This window comes from Engystomops pustulosus, chromosome 6 (assembly GCF_040894005.1).
Source record: "Engystomops pustulosus chromosome 6, aEngPut4.maternal, whole genome shotgun sequence".
NCBI classification, from domain to species: domain Eukaryota; kingdom Metazoa; phylum Chordata; class Amphibia; order Anura; family Leptodactylidae; genus Engystomops; species Engystomops pustulosus.
In genome coordinates this window covers 109,897,985-109,910,390 of record NC_092416.1, presented here as the reverse complement: position 1 = coordinate 109,910,390, position 12,406 = coordinate 109,897,985, and the positions used below count along the sequence as shown (strand labels likewise).

At 35.9% G+C, this 12,406-nt stretch overlaps 1 protein-coding gene across 7 annotated transcripts in view; it reads left to right on the top strand.

The window, feature by feature from the left end:
• EYA2 (EYA transcriptional coactivator and phosphatase 2) overlaps window positions 1–12,406 on the top strand; it is a 565,525-nt gene that overhangs the window by 25,053 nt on the left and 528,066 nt on the right. For 3 of the 7 annotated variants that reach the window (XM_072110587.1, XM_072110578.1, XM_072110582.1), the window contains exon 1: window positions 2,438–2,851. The gene's annotated coding sequence lies outside the window, so the exon portion shown is untranslated. Of the gene's footprint in view, window positions 1–2,436; window positions 2,852–12,406 lie in introns of those variants that run through there. The other 4 variants (XM_072110586.1, XM_072110584.1, XM_072110580.1 and 1 more) reach the window with 3 other exon arrangements.

Sequence of the window (12,406 nt, the reverse complement as noted above, 5' to 3'; positions counted from 1 at the left end):
TTAAGACCCCCTAGTGTACTTTAACCCTAAGTTATCTGATCAATCCTACCATATACTGCCATACTATGGGGATTTTCACCTCATTCATTAAAATGTGTTTCATTGAATGGGTTAAAACGGAAGACCCGATGGTGTCATGTCGATCGATTGCCATCCCCGGTGACTTCAAGGGGCGCGACGATCATCATCAAGATGGCGGCGCCTGTGTGGTGCCATATTTTTGAAACCGCTGGCAGCAAAGACTTACCGGCTATGGAGAGAGCTCAGGCCTCTCTATGCACCTGCACCTGACCCTTTCCATACTATTACGGCACATGTTGGGAAGGGGTTAAAGGCCAGCATAATACAAGCAATCATATGTTTATGTGGTAATGAGTGGGATAACAAAAAAATAGTATTTTAAATATAGTTAAAATATTAATGTTTATCATGTAAAAGAAAACCAAAACATGATTAAAATACAATGTTAATTGCATTTCACAATAAAACATATACATTGCTCGAAATGCTGGTTTCATGATGAAAAAGCAACCCTAAATTACAATGAAATATAAAGAATTACAATATGGTGTTCCACAGCTAGTTCAAAAGTAGTAAAATATAACAAAGCTATACTAATTTCGAATGGTAGTTCACCAAGCCCTTTCAAAAATATGAAAAATATGAACAAAATAAAAACATTATATGCCCCCCCCCCCCCCATAACACTTTTCAAGAAGAAAACCCTCACATAGTGGCAACACAATCTGAAATATATGCAATATAGACTTCATCCTTAACATGTTAATAAACACCATGATATTGCCTCTTCTTGCAAGTAAATGTGAACAGCAAGCACATTAAAACAATGACAGCAATCAGCAGCATATGGTTCAACTGCAGAATCAGACCCCCATCTCCCAGGATATAAATACTTAAAGGGGTTATCCGGGTTTTAAAAATAACTGAGGCCCGGGCTGGGGTGGGCTAGTTAAACAAAACAAACATCTACTTACATTGTCCGGCGCCGCCAATGTACCGCTCCGCGGCCGTTCTTCTCTGTGTGCCGGTCTCATTACAGGGGCGCACAGGGAGCTTCCGGCCGGCTGCGCCGGAGGAGGTAAGTACATGTTTATTATATTTAAATATCCCTCCCCAGCTCAGCCATAAGAAATTTTTAAAACCCGGATAACCCCTTTAATAACAATTACAAAAGTAATCCCTATGTGTTATCTGTAGCTGGTGTTATGCATTTATTTATGCAATGTGTCACATTTTGTATGTGGCAATGACACTGAAACTTACAGTTTTATTATTTGTTTTCTATTTGGACCTAGCTTTATAGTAAACTACAATGGATTAGGCTTATTCCTTAGGTACCTGCATAGGGACCAACCATCAACATACATTAAGCCACTGGGCTTAATGTATGAGAATCAGTTCAATAATATTCTATGGGTTCTGTGAGTATGTAGCCCTCAAGTCTCACAGGGTCTTGTATATCTATACATACATATAGAGATATAAAACTGTTCCATTAAGTGCAGGGTATGGGAGAAATCATGTGTAATACAAGGGAAATACTGTAAATAGTGACAGATATAAAGTGTAGATGTTTCCTCTATCAGATGTCATATGTGCAATAAAATTGTCAATAGATGTGTTGGAGGAACACTCCAGTCACAGCTATCATTGAATTATACCTTGTGCAGAGCTTGAAGGGAGGAGCATGTCTCTAGGTTCTAAAAAGGGATACAATGAAAATAAGTCAGGCTCCTCCCTTCAGGCCTTGCACAAAGTATAATTCAATGAGTCCTAACTGGAGTTTTCTTTTAAAATGGGTATTTAAAGACAGTAATGAATTCCATAGTAATATCTGAATCAGACTACAAATGTGGTCAGAGTTGCTGCAAACTGAAATTGGCCAACGTCACTGGAATTCTCTGATCCCACATTCACTATTGGAGGTTGCCTGCCACAAGTTGCTGAGTAGCAGTAACCTAAAAAAATTGCAGATTTGGAGTTCTAGAGAGAGGAATCCTGTAGGGATTTTACAACCTGATTTGACAGCAAATAGACCATTGTAGAGTATATCTAATTGTCGGGTATCATATTTACTTACTGAAAAAAAAAACGAAATTAAAAAAAAAAAAATATCACACACTCTGCTAATTCACTTTAACTTGTTAGCTGCTGGTAGGGTTTACATAGAACTAAGAACGTAAGAATAATTTAATAATAAGTCACTAGGATGTAGCTTGCAAATTCCTAACACTTGCTGTTGTAGAGTTTTTCAGGCATTGTATGATTTTTGCTTTCCATGGGACTTACAAGAATAAAAGAATCTGGTGAAACTGCATTGAAGAAAGGGTTAAACAAGAACTGATAGTAGGGAGACTTGGGAAATGTGTTTTGATGCCCTACCCAGCATAGCGTCTTCCTGTCTTACAAATGGTTTGGAGATCTGAGTGTTTGGGATTGAAGCCACCCACCCCTTTCTTGTGTCTCTCCCACACACCCTCCTCTCTCTCTTCACAAACTGTTCTTACTTTCCCTTCTGTAGATTTCTACATCTCCTCGGCACAGCACAGTCCTCAGCACAGCACCTGGACAGCAGGATCAGCCCCATTAAGTGCTTGTGTTTTCTGTGTACAGCTGATAGCGTACAAAAAACTTCACCACTAAGTGGAATCCTCTCTGAAAATCCAGGATTGCAGGGCTGCCACCTTCCCTGCTCATTTGAGTGCAATTCAAGGAGTCTGCATGATCTAAGCTGTACTGACTGCTTTCTCATCCCTCCACCTACTGCACAGTAAATGGACATTTACTAGTTTGTCTGAAGAAACAGTGGGTCATCTTCTACTGGATAGTGGTAAGTCTTGCAGTCTACTTATCACCCCTCACTTATAGGCAAAGATTTAATTTTTAATAGTATTTAATAGTAAAATCCCAGGAAAGAAAATATATCATGTGTTCTTAAATTGCACAGATGGTTAATGTGATCTGATACAAATGCAGTTACAGATATAACTGATACAGTTATAATATATATCAGATGACTATAGACTATAAAGATATAGAAGATTGTAATTCCAATATGCAAGTGATACCTTCATCAGTCTGCCCTCAGTTAATGAAATAGCTATGTCAAATCCTCATGTGGTCAATCATGAATGGTATTGTTATGCAAAAGGAAATCAATCTCAATTATAACTATTCATTATTGAACTTTATATTTTGGAAGTAGGAACAAAATTCTCAATACCTTCAGATGCCTCCATTGTAACTTACCTACAAGTTTTACTACTGTAATATGAATAACAAGGGAGAATAAAATATTGAAAAGTAACATTGATCTGTGGGTAAAACTGTCACTGATTTAATAACTATATCTTTAGAGAAAGTCTTTTAATAAAATAACCTAAACCAGAATTCTGCGGACAAATTCACAGAGAGAGAACACTAATCATTTCCATTAAAGGCCAATTAATCCTTACAATTTAATAATGGTAAATGCTACTCAAGTCACACTAGGGAAAGCCGCCAGTTACATTTTAATCTTGAACAGAGCTTTTTAATCATTTTTAAGTTCATAAAGACAATAAATGGGGATTTGGTTGCCAGCTGGTCGTAAGGACCTACCTCCAGGTTTTAAGTCATCAGAGGAATCTTATGGGGAAGTTATTAGATATTCACATTTTATAAGTGCTTTATTTCATACTAATCCTTTCATTTTACAATATCCCTTGGCATTAAGTTTAGCTGTTAAAAAGTCATTTACGGTTAGGAAAAAAATGGGAAATTATGCTTGGAGCCCGGTAGCCCAGAGCTGAATGCGACATTAGATCAGTAAATGGAGTAAAGAAGAAATAATTTAATTGTTGTTGTTTAACTGAAACAAAAATCCTAATTTATTATATAAAAACAACAAGAAAAATGTTGTTATTTTATAAATGGCAAAATTCAATTGTTTATACATAATAATAATGAAAACTATAATATATATTCACTTTCTTTTTTTTTTTTTTTTTTTTTTTTGAATTACATTTTAATTAGCTAATCATATTAAATTAGCGGGCAATTGCTTAGGCTAGGAATGCATAGCTGTTATATATTGAAATAATATTTTTTTTTTTATTTCATTTAGTCAGTTTCGAGTACGCACAGTTTTTTTTTAAAGAAGGCAAATATTTCTGGAAGTATATAGCATGATAATGTTACATAGCTTGTACACTATTAATTGCAACATTGATTAAAATTTATAAGTTTACTGATGAATTCATCAAAAAAGGGACTACAAAGTGCATCTTTGTGTCATTTGTATATTGTGCACTTTATAGAACATGGTGGTGGCTGACACATCTAATGAACATAGTATTTTAAGTATTAGGTACATTACATACAATTTTAGTTAAAAGCAAAGTTACAAAAAAGAGAATTCTTTTTGAGGCTTTTAGTCTGATAACTTGATGCCATTTTAAAGTTGTCCATTTTATGACTAATGAGTTTTCAGAAAAGATTTTTCCTCCAGGGAATGTTTTTCTTTACTACACAAAGTAAAAAGAGTTCACTTTGTTTATACGGCGGCTCTTGATGCAGGTAATGAGCAGTGTTGAAAAGGAGAAACACTTGTGTTATCATAATATTGAGCTGCTGGATGCGGCCAGAATGACTTCTTTGTTAGAAAAAGAAAAAGTTGGATTTAGTCACACAAACGTCTTGATGGCTGAACCAAAGCAGAAGCATCCCGTGGATTTAGAAAATAGTACGCTGTTGACAGAAAGGAATACTTATCACAAATACTTTTGTCCCCAGTTTTATCCATTGGACATGAAAGCTGCTAACAGCTACTTGCAGTAGTCAAGAAATCTGTAGGAAGAATATGTTATCTGCTTTGTTGAAAGATTTTAACCCAGGTGTCCATAATGTGATCGCCAAGGTGGCAAAGTTCTATTACTCTGTCCCAGCACAAGTGACATTAAAGCAGAAGCAATTAACTTTATTCAGACATTTTCTTTCATTGGAGGATGCAGTGAAGGAGATTGTGGTTTTTTTTTTGATATCCATAAAATTAGACGTTTCCTAAAATTTAGTGCAATGGCCAGAGATATCTTTCATAAATCTATATATATTCAATAAAAATTCTTTAATAAACAATTGATCTGATGTGGGTCCCAGATTTTCTAATATTTTGGATTATTGGATAGCCATAGTGAACACATGTATGCAAATAAATTGTAAACTGAAGAATCTGCAGCAAGAAAACCTGACATAAAATGTTACATTGTGTTTCTTTGGTTTTCTTTCCTCACTAACTTGCATATTTTTGTCTGTCATGGGAAAAAAGTGCAGTTTTACCTTATATGTAGGTAAACATTCTTATTTGCAGTATTTTTTCTGTAACTTAGTAGTGTGTTTCTTAAAATATTGGACTAAAAAATGTATCCCAGAACACCCCTATTTCCCGACCTTTTTTGGGGAATCCTTTAATTGTTGTGCATCCTGTGTCATATTTGCTAGATGGAGGCAAGAGTGACTTTAAATCCGCAACTGTAATTTAATTAGGATTTTTGGGAGTTCAAGGGAATTTAACCTTAGGCCTTCTATTTTTTTTATGTTCAAGAGGCTTTAGCTTGCAGCCATGTAACATTCTAGTCAAGGCATTTAATTGTGTGTGAACTAACAATGTTTTGGAAAAATGTAGTCTTCACTGCTGACTAGAAATGTATCCAAAATGAAAAGATTTACTCAATCACATCAAGGCTTGTCTGTTGTCCTATTCACCTTGGTTTCTGTATATAAGAGTGCAAACTGGTTCAAGCAGCAACATTATCTATTTATTTTAACTATTGTAAATAATGGCTCTTATACCTCTTATTCAAGCTCTTATACCTCTCTACTTCCTCCCCATAGATTGTTAGCTCTCCAATCAGCAGGAACCTCACTCCTATTGTTTCACATCCCTATGTTTTACTCTGTAATGTCTTATTTTATTTTTATATGTTTCCCATGATCCCAAGTGCTGTGGAAAATGATGATAAAAAATATATTATTATTATTATTATTACAATCCTTCCCATTTACCTCCCTAAGCTTCCAATCATCCGGCCATAGTCATCTTCTCTAGAGAAACATAGAAGACACACCTGGGACAGTTCATTAAATAGCATAATTTGGCTAAAGAATTCCATAAATTTGAAGTTTGTTGCAGCCACAGAAAATAAGTGAGGTTTTTATTCATGCACAAAGTTATGGATGAGTTATTTGCTGTAAATTATATTCCTACCATTATGCTAGGCAGAGTGGCTACTTCTATAGCATATGTACAAATTAAGGTTCATGCTTAGGAATGTGTGACCATACAATATGTGACCATATACATTATAAAATATCTGCAGCCACATAAGGAAATAGAAAGAAAAACTTTGTTATACATTACAGAGATAAACATTATTTGAACAGGTGATCGGCTACCAGATATCTTTTATGCCACTTCCCTCCAGAAGAAACAATAGGATTGAAAAGAAAAAGCCTAATTTCTTGGTCAAAAAACAAAAATAAGGTGACTTTCTAGGAAAACCACCAGAGAATTTAAATCCTACTTTACTCAATTTTATCTGCTAACTAATTTTCTAATAAACACCTGTATAGCAAAGCAATTTTCCATATAAAGTTGCAGAATCAACCTTTACAATCAGAGACACCTTTTAAAGCCATTTATCTTCGTTGATTTATAAAGGAATTTTTCGATTTACAAATAAGAATTAAAAAATGTAACAGGAGTAGTCAATCATAATTCACACGAAACTTTCCTTGTATCCGCCCGTAAAGAGACGAAGAAATCCTGGCATTTAGAGTAAGCCCATTTACTGCAATAATCCCACCTGTTGTTTATATAACATTAAGTGAGGAGTTTATACATCGTTCATTCTCTCATCATGTGAAGTGTTTTCTTGCTGTTAGAACAGCTGGCCAGCACATTTGTCTCCTTAGTATGTGGAACTCAGTGGGTTAACAATTCAACACTACGGAAAGTAATGAGTATTTCTTACATAGCTGCCTGGAGCATGTTGATTTCGTTCCTGCGTGGACATGTAGTCATGTTATAGTGTTACCTCTTTAATAGACCACTATATAATTTATAACTATATAAATGCCATATGCCCACAGTACCCATGCCTGCAAGACCCAAGGCCAGTTTCGCTTCCCTTGACATCCTGCATCAGCACCCTGAAGGCCATGATTTTGCACTTTGGGCCCTATTATGCACTAGACAATGTCCAAAGCAAATTATGTGCAAATATAAAAGACATTTTTTTTCTTCTGAAATATCAATTTAAAATACTAGTTCCGACATACAAATTCAACATAAGTACAAACCTAAAAAACCTATGTTGTAAGTAGTAAACTGAGGACTACCTGTTTTCCAATATTTATTAATATTTATGAATATTAATATTATTAATATCTATTAATACTTTATTATTATAGGTTGGACTGCATGTTTTTTTTTAACCTTCTCTACTTTGAAATAAAAGAATGGATATGGAACCTGAACATTTAGCAAGTGGATGCTTATTTGGTATATGATGAGCTCCTATAAATGTCTTTGAATATCTTTGTTGTAAAAGTCAATGTGGACAGAGCTTATTAATTGTGTTTTCCCTGCATTCTTTTCAATCTTTTATTAGGGCCTGTTCACATTTATATGAAATCTGTATAGAAACTGATGCCATAAAGGATCTTGTAGTTGTCAATTGATATATGTGAATGCACCATATAGCATATCCTGCTGTTGTCTGGTATCTGTATGCTTCAGTTTAAAGCTAGATGTTTATTGTAGAACCAAAAAAGTAGATTTTTTATAGATATCTTTTAATATTTTAACTACATCCACATATCCTGCTGTTGTCTAGTATTTGTGAGGTTGTATAGTATATATATATATTTGTGTACAGTATTTGTATTTTTTTTATTAAGAATTATCTGCAATGGGTCATAAACAAAATTCCTGTTCTCTCCTACTGATCTTTCATTATATTGGCAGACTCCGTGTCAAACAATATGGACTATCATTAAATTTAAGATCACATAGTGTCACTGAACACAATTTTTCAGTGACCACAACTGACAGTATTTGTGATGTTGTGACTGTATTCATCTTAATGCTGATTTCTGGATACAACAGTATGAAGTTGTCTGCTCAGTTTCTATTTATGAATGAGGCCAGTTGCTTTTTTGTTGGTGCCATTATTCCTGCTATATTCTGTTTTGATGTCTGTTGAAAGAACTGCTTAAGTTTCAGCGTTGATCTGTTCTTCCACAGCTGTTGATGGTGCCTCACCTTGCAGGAGCCTACAATTTTTTGTTGCCCTGGTCACACCTGTCATTGCGGAGAGGGGATTAAAATTACATAACAACAATATCTCCTGACCATCCTTGTCTTTAAGTATAACACAACAAAAATGTGTAGCCTCAAAATACCCTAATCCTGTTAGATGGTTGTGTTGTGTGTTCATATTCTGGAGAATACATGACCTGATATCGTATTTCACTATGTTCTGATTGCAAAATCTGGAATGAGGAAGAATGCAGCATTGTAGCTAGCTAGTTCCTTTCAGGGCTCCTTCTCTTTCCTTACATATTCGGATATCTGTATATGTGAAAAAGTGAATCTCTCACATATGCATTTAATTTATTTTCATTCCATGTGTGTGTAATTAATTTCCTTGTCTGTATGTATCATTTCAGTGTGTAGTATAAATAGGATTATTTTAGGCAAAATATCTTTGTAAACCTCCACACACCATAAGTACTTCTTCAGCCCTTTTCTCATCTAACCCTATACCCACTCCCAAAACATTTCAAGTATTCATTCTATGGTCTGGTGTTGAGGTCAGTACATGTTTACTACTATGTTTGCCTTTACAGTAGTATGTTATGCATTCTCTGATTGGGAAAAGTTTGTGTTTGGGGGGGGATGTTTCCAAGTTCCAGGTTTATATATTTTGAAACGTACAATGCACTGGATCTACCCGTCAATATTCAATGAAGGTTTTGAGCATGGATTCAGCTGTTAACCTCACCTCTTTCACTTTAAATAAATCTTTTCAATTGCGAAGAAGGAGTTTGAAATTTGCTTAGCTCCCATTCTTCTCTGTCAAATCCTCAACCTGTCTTGGAGTTGACCATACCCTATATCAGTGGAACTCAGTAAATAGTTAATGTCTAAGAACCAGCAATAGCAGTGTTTTCCCCAGTGGATTTCCACATCATTTGCTAGAAAATGAAATGTGATATTGGAGACAGACTTCCCCAATTGTTACTGTGTGTGGAACTTTAACTGTATTTTCAGCACTGGAGCTTAGTGTGACCTTGTGCTAGCTTAAAACTTATATGAGTCTTTCTTCAGTACCTGCTAAAATATTATTTGATGGTGATTTATGAGTAACATCTATCATGACAAGCCCGCTGTTGAGCTCAAAACATGAAATTTACAAAACATGTAATGCTTTCATGTAAAGACAGGCCAGGACACAGTATGTAGAAGCACTGTATGTGCAAGACTCCTCACAGGGACATGCTAGCTGCATGTCACATAGAATTTGTAATGTATTTTGGAAAAAGCATACTGGTTTTGGCTATGATCCCACGTCATGTCTTTGGACTTGTTGTAAGTCAGAAATGGACACAGTGATAATTGCCTTTTAAAGGTAGCAGTGAGACATTAGCTTTTGCTTTTTCAGATACAATTTCTTTTCCAGTGAATAGATGATTCTAAGGTAGTCCTCACATATTACTGGTAAATCCAAACCTCTCCTCTATGTTACCTCCTGAGCTGCAGAAACAGGAACGCCCGGGGCTTTAGTATGGGTCTTCGGCAATATTGATTACATTACACCTTTTCTTGATAGTGCCATTGTATGCTGGCGTACCTGTAATGGTAGCTAGTTACTTCTGTCCTAACTTGGCCTGTTTGTCCTGTTAACCTTTGTCGGTCCTGTGGATTATTTAACCTGTTAGGCTGCCCTTTTAGCATGCTTTCTTTGTGCTGAAGTCTGTGGGTTAAGGCACAGAGCAGAGTGTGCTGCGTGCCTGTCTAAAGACAGGGAATCGGATTGATGCTGAGGCCTATGTGGTTGCAGGATGTTCTGCTTACCTAACTGTAACCGGAAGGGGATCATGTCCAGCATTGGAGTGTGTGCCAGCAATACAGATATGTCTGATTCCCTGGTGGACCTTTTTATTTTTCTGTCGTTATTGAACTTGGAACATTATTATTATTATTATTATTATTATTATTATTACTATTAAACTCTGTTACGTGACTATTTGTCATTTCTGGATAAGTATGCATGAGAATTTAATGCCTTAGGTGGTGGTGAATGTTGGGATTTGGAAAAATAATTTTATTGAATTTCTTAAAATAGGGTTCTTGTTACCAGTGCTTTAGGACACCATTTGTGTTAAACACCCTTCCCACCGATGCATGTGAGCAAAGATATAAAATTACATTGTCTGCATATAAAAAATCCCACTCCCTGATCAAATCCACCAAATACCACTCCCTGATCAAATCCCACTATATTTATATCTTGCCTAATATTTAGGGCAAGGAGTTCTATTGCTATAGCAAACAAGAGGGACGATAAAGGGCATACCTGTCTTGTCTCTCCTTCAATGGGAATGGAATTACTAGGAAAGTATAGATCTCTCCCCTGGATTGGATGGTACTATCTGAAAATTAATAAATAGTCCTCTAATGTTCTCTGATGTGGAAGAACCGGGCATAAAGCTGCATTGATCACCATGTGTTATGTTATGGATACAACCTTTAAGTCTTTCTGCCAAAACTTATTAGTATTCATGAGTGATATAACCCTATACGAATCCACCTTTTCTTCATCTTTTCCCAGTTTTAATATCTAAGTAATATGAGCAAGACCAAGGCTGCCCCATGCATGAGTTAATCTCCCAGCACTGTGTCCTACTGACCTGAACTCTTAGTTGTATTGTATGAGCTAAATCTTTAAGACCGAATCATACTAATCCATTCCTTCTCTCTGTCTTGAGCGTACTAGTCTTCCACGATTTGTGAAATATTAATCTGAATCTGGCTTATGGCATCATATGAGGAGCTGTGAAATATTCACTGCACTTGGCTAGCCGTAATAATCATTTAGGGATGTGCAATATCAAGCTGTCTGTCTTTTCGTTCTGCAAAAGTTAATTGGCCAGGTTTGTGTAATATTAACCTGAAAATGTCTCTTAGATATGTACGATTCAATTTTCCAGTGTCTGTGCAATATTAATTTGAAGGTTTTTTTTTTTCATTCTGCATGAATTAACGTTTAAGGTCCAGTGGGCTAGCAGTTTTCTCCCCTCGCTCTCCCTCTTCCCCTTATTGTTTTTGGCACTCCTCTACTCAATGCTTGTTTTGGGGCTATGCAACCTATCCTGTACTAGAAGGAAAGGAGATGGGTAGAGTATGAAAGTATTATCATGGAATATTCGTTGCCCCCAGCAGCAATACTTGAATTGATAAGGCGTCATAGACCGGATATTGTAGCTTTGCAAGAAACTCTCCTAATGGCAGAAAAAGGGTAAATTCTTAAGAAAAATTGGGTAGGAAAATTGTATAATTCCTTTTACTCTTCCTATTCTAGATGGATGTCGGGACTTGCAATTTGAGGAGAAAAAATTGTTGACACAAAGGGACAGTATATATTTTTTTTAAGGGGGGGGGGGATAGCTGGGAAAACATGGGTGATTGCCAATGTATATATTCCACCTCCTTTTTCTTTGCAGGTTTGCACGCAGTTATTAATTTTTTACATAGGTTTAGGGGAACCTCACCTTAAAGTGCTAGGGGACTTTAATACAGTAATGGATGCTTACATAGACACAATGCAGGTGGATGGTAGAGTTTCATCACATAAGTATAATTCACTAGTAAATATGATAGAAAGTGTGGGATGGCATGATGTGTGGAGAGAATTTCACCCAGGTATAAAGGAATATTCATGTTATTCACCTTCTTATAGGGTGTTCTCTAGATTAGATATGGCTTTTACAGATAAAATAAACACTTCAGCTGGTGGATAAAATAACGTTTGGTGTAATGGGGTATTTCAGACCACTCTCCTTTGATTGTGGATTTATATGTTAATAAAGTAAAAATGGAGAGGGTTTAGAATTGCACCTTTTTGGCTAGGGTTATTAGGAAATCAGGATTGGGTTAGTAAGAATATAAAGGATTTTTTCCGGGTAATTGAGGAACCTAAAAAATTCAATTAGGTTGACCTGGGATCAAGGTGGTGGGGAAAGAATCCCCAGTGCCCAAGAAAGAAAACAAGAAGAAAGAAGGCGCAACAATCGTGTGATAAAGTTAGGTTCAATGGTAGGAGTAAAAGGAGCGACTCTCACC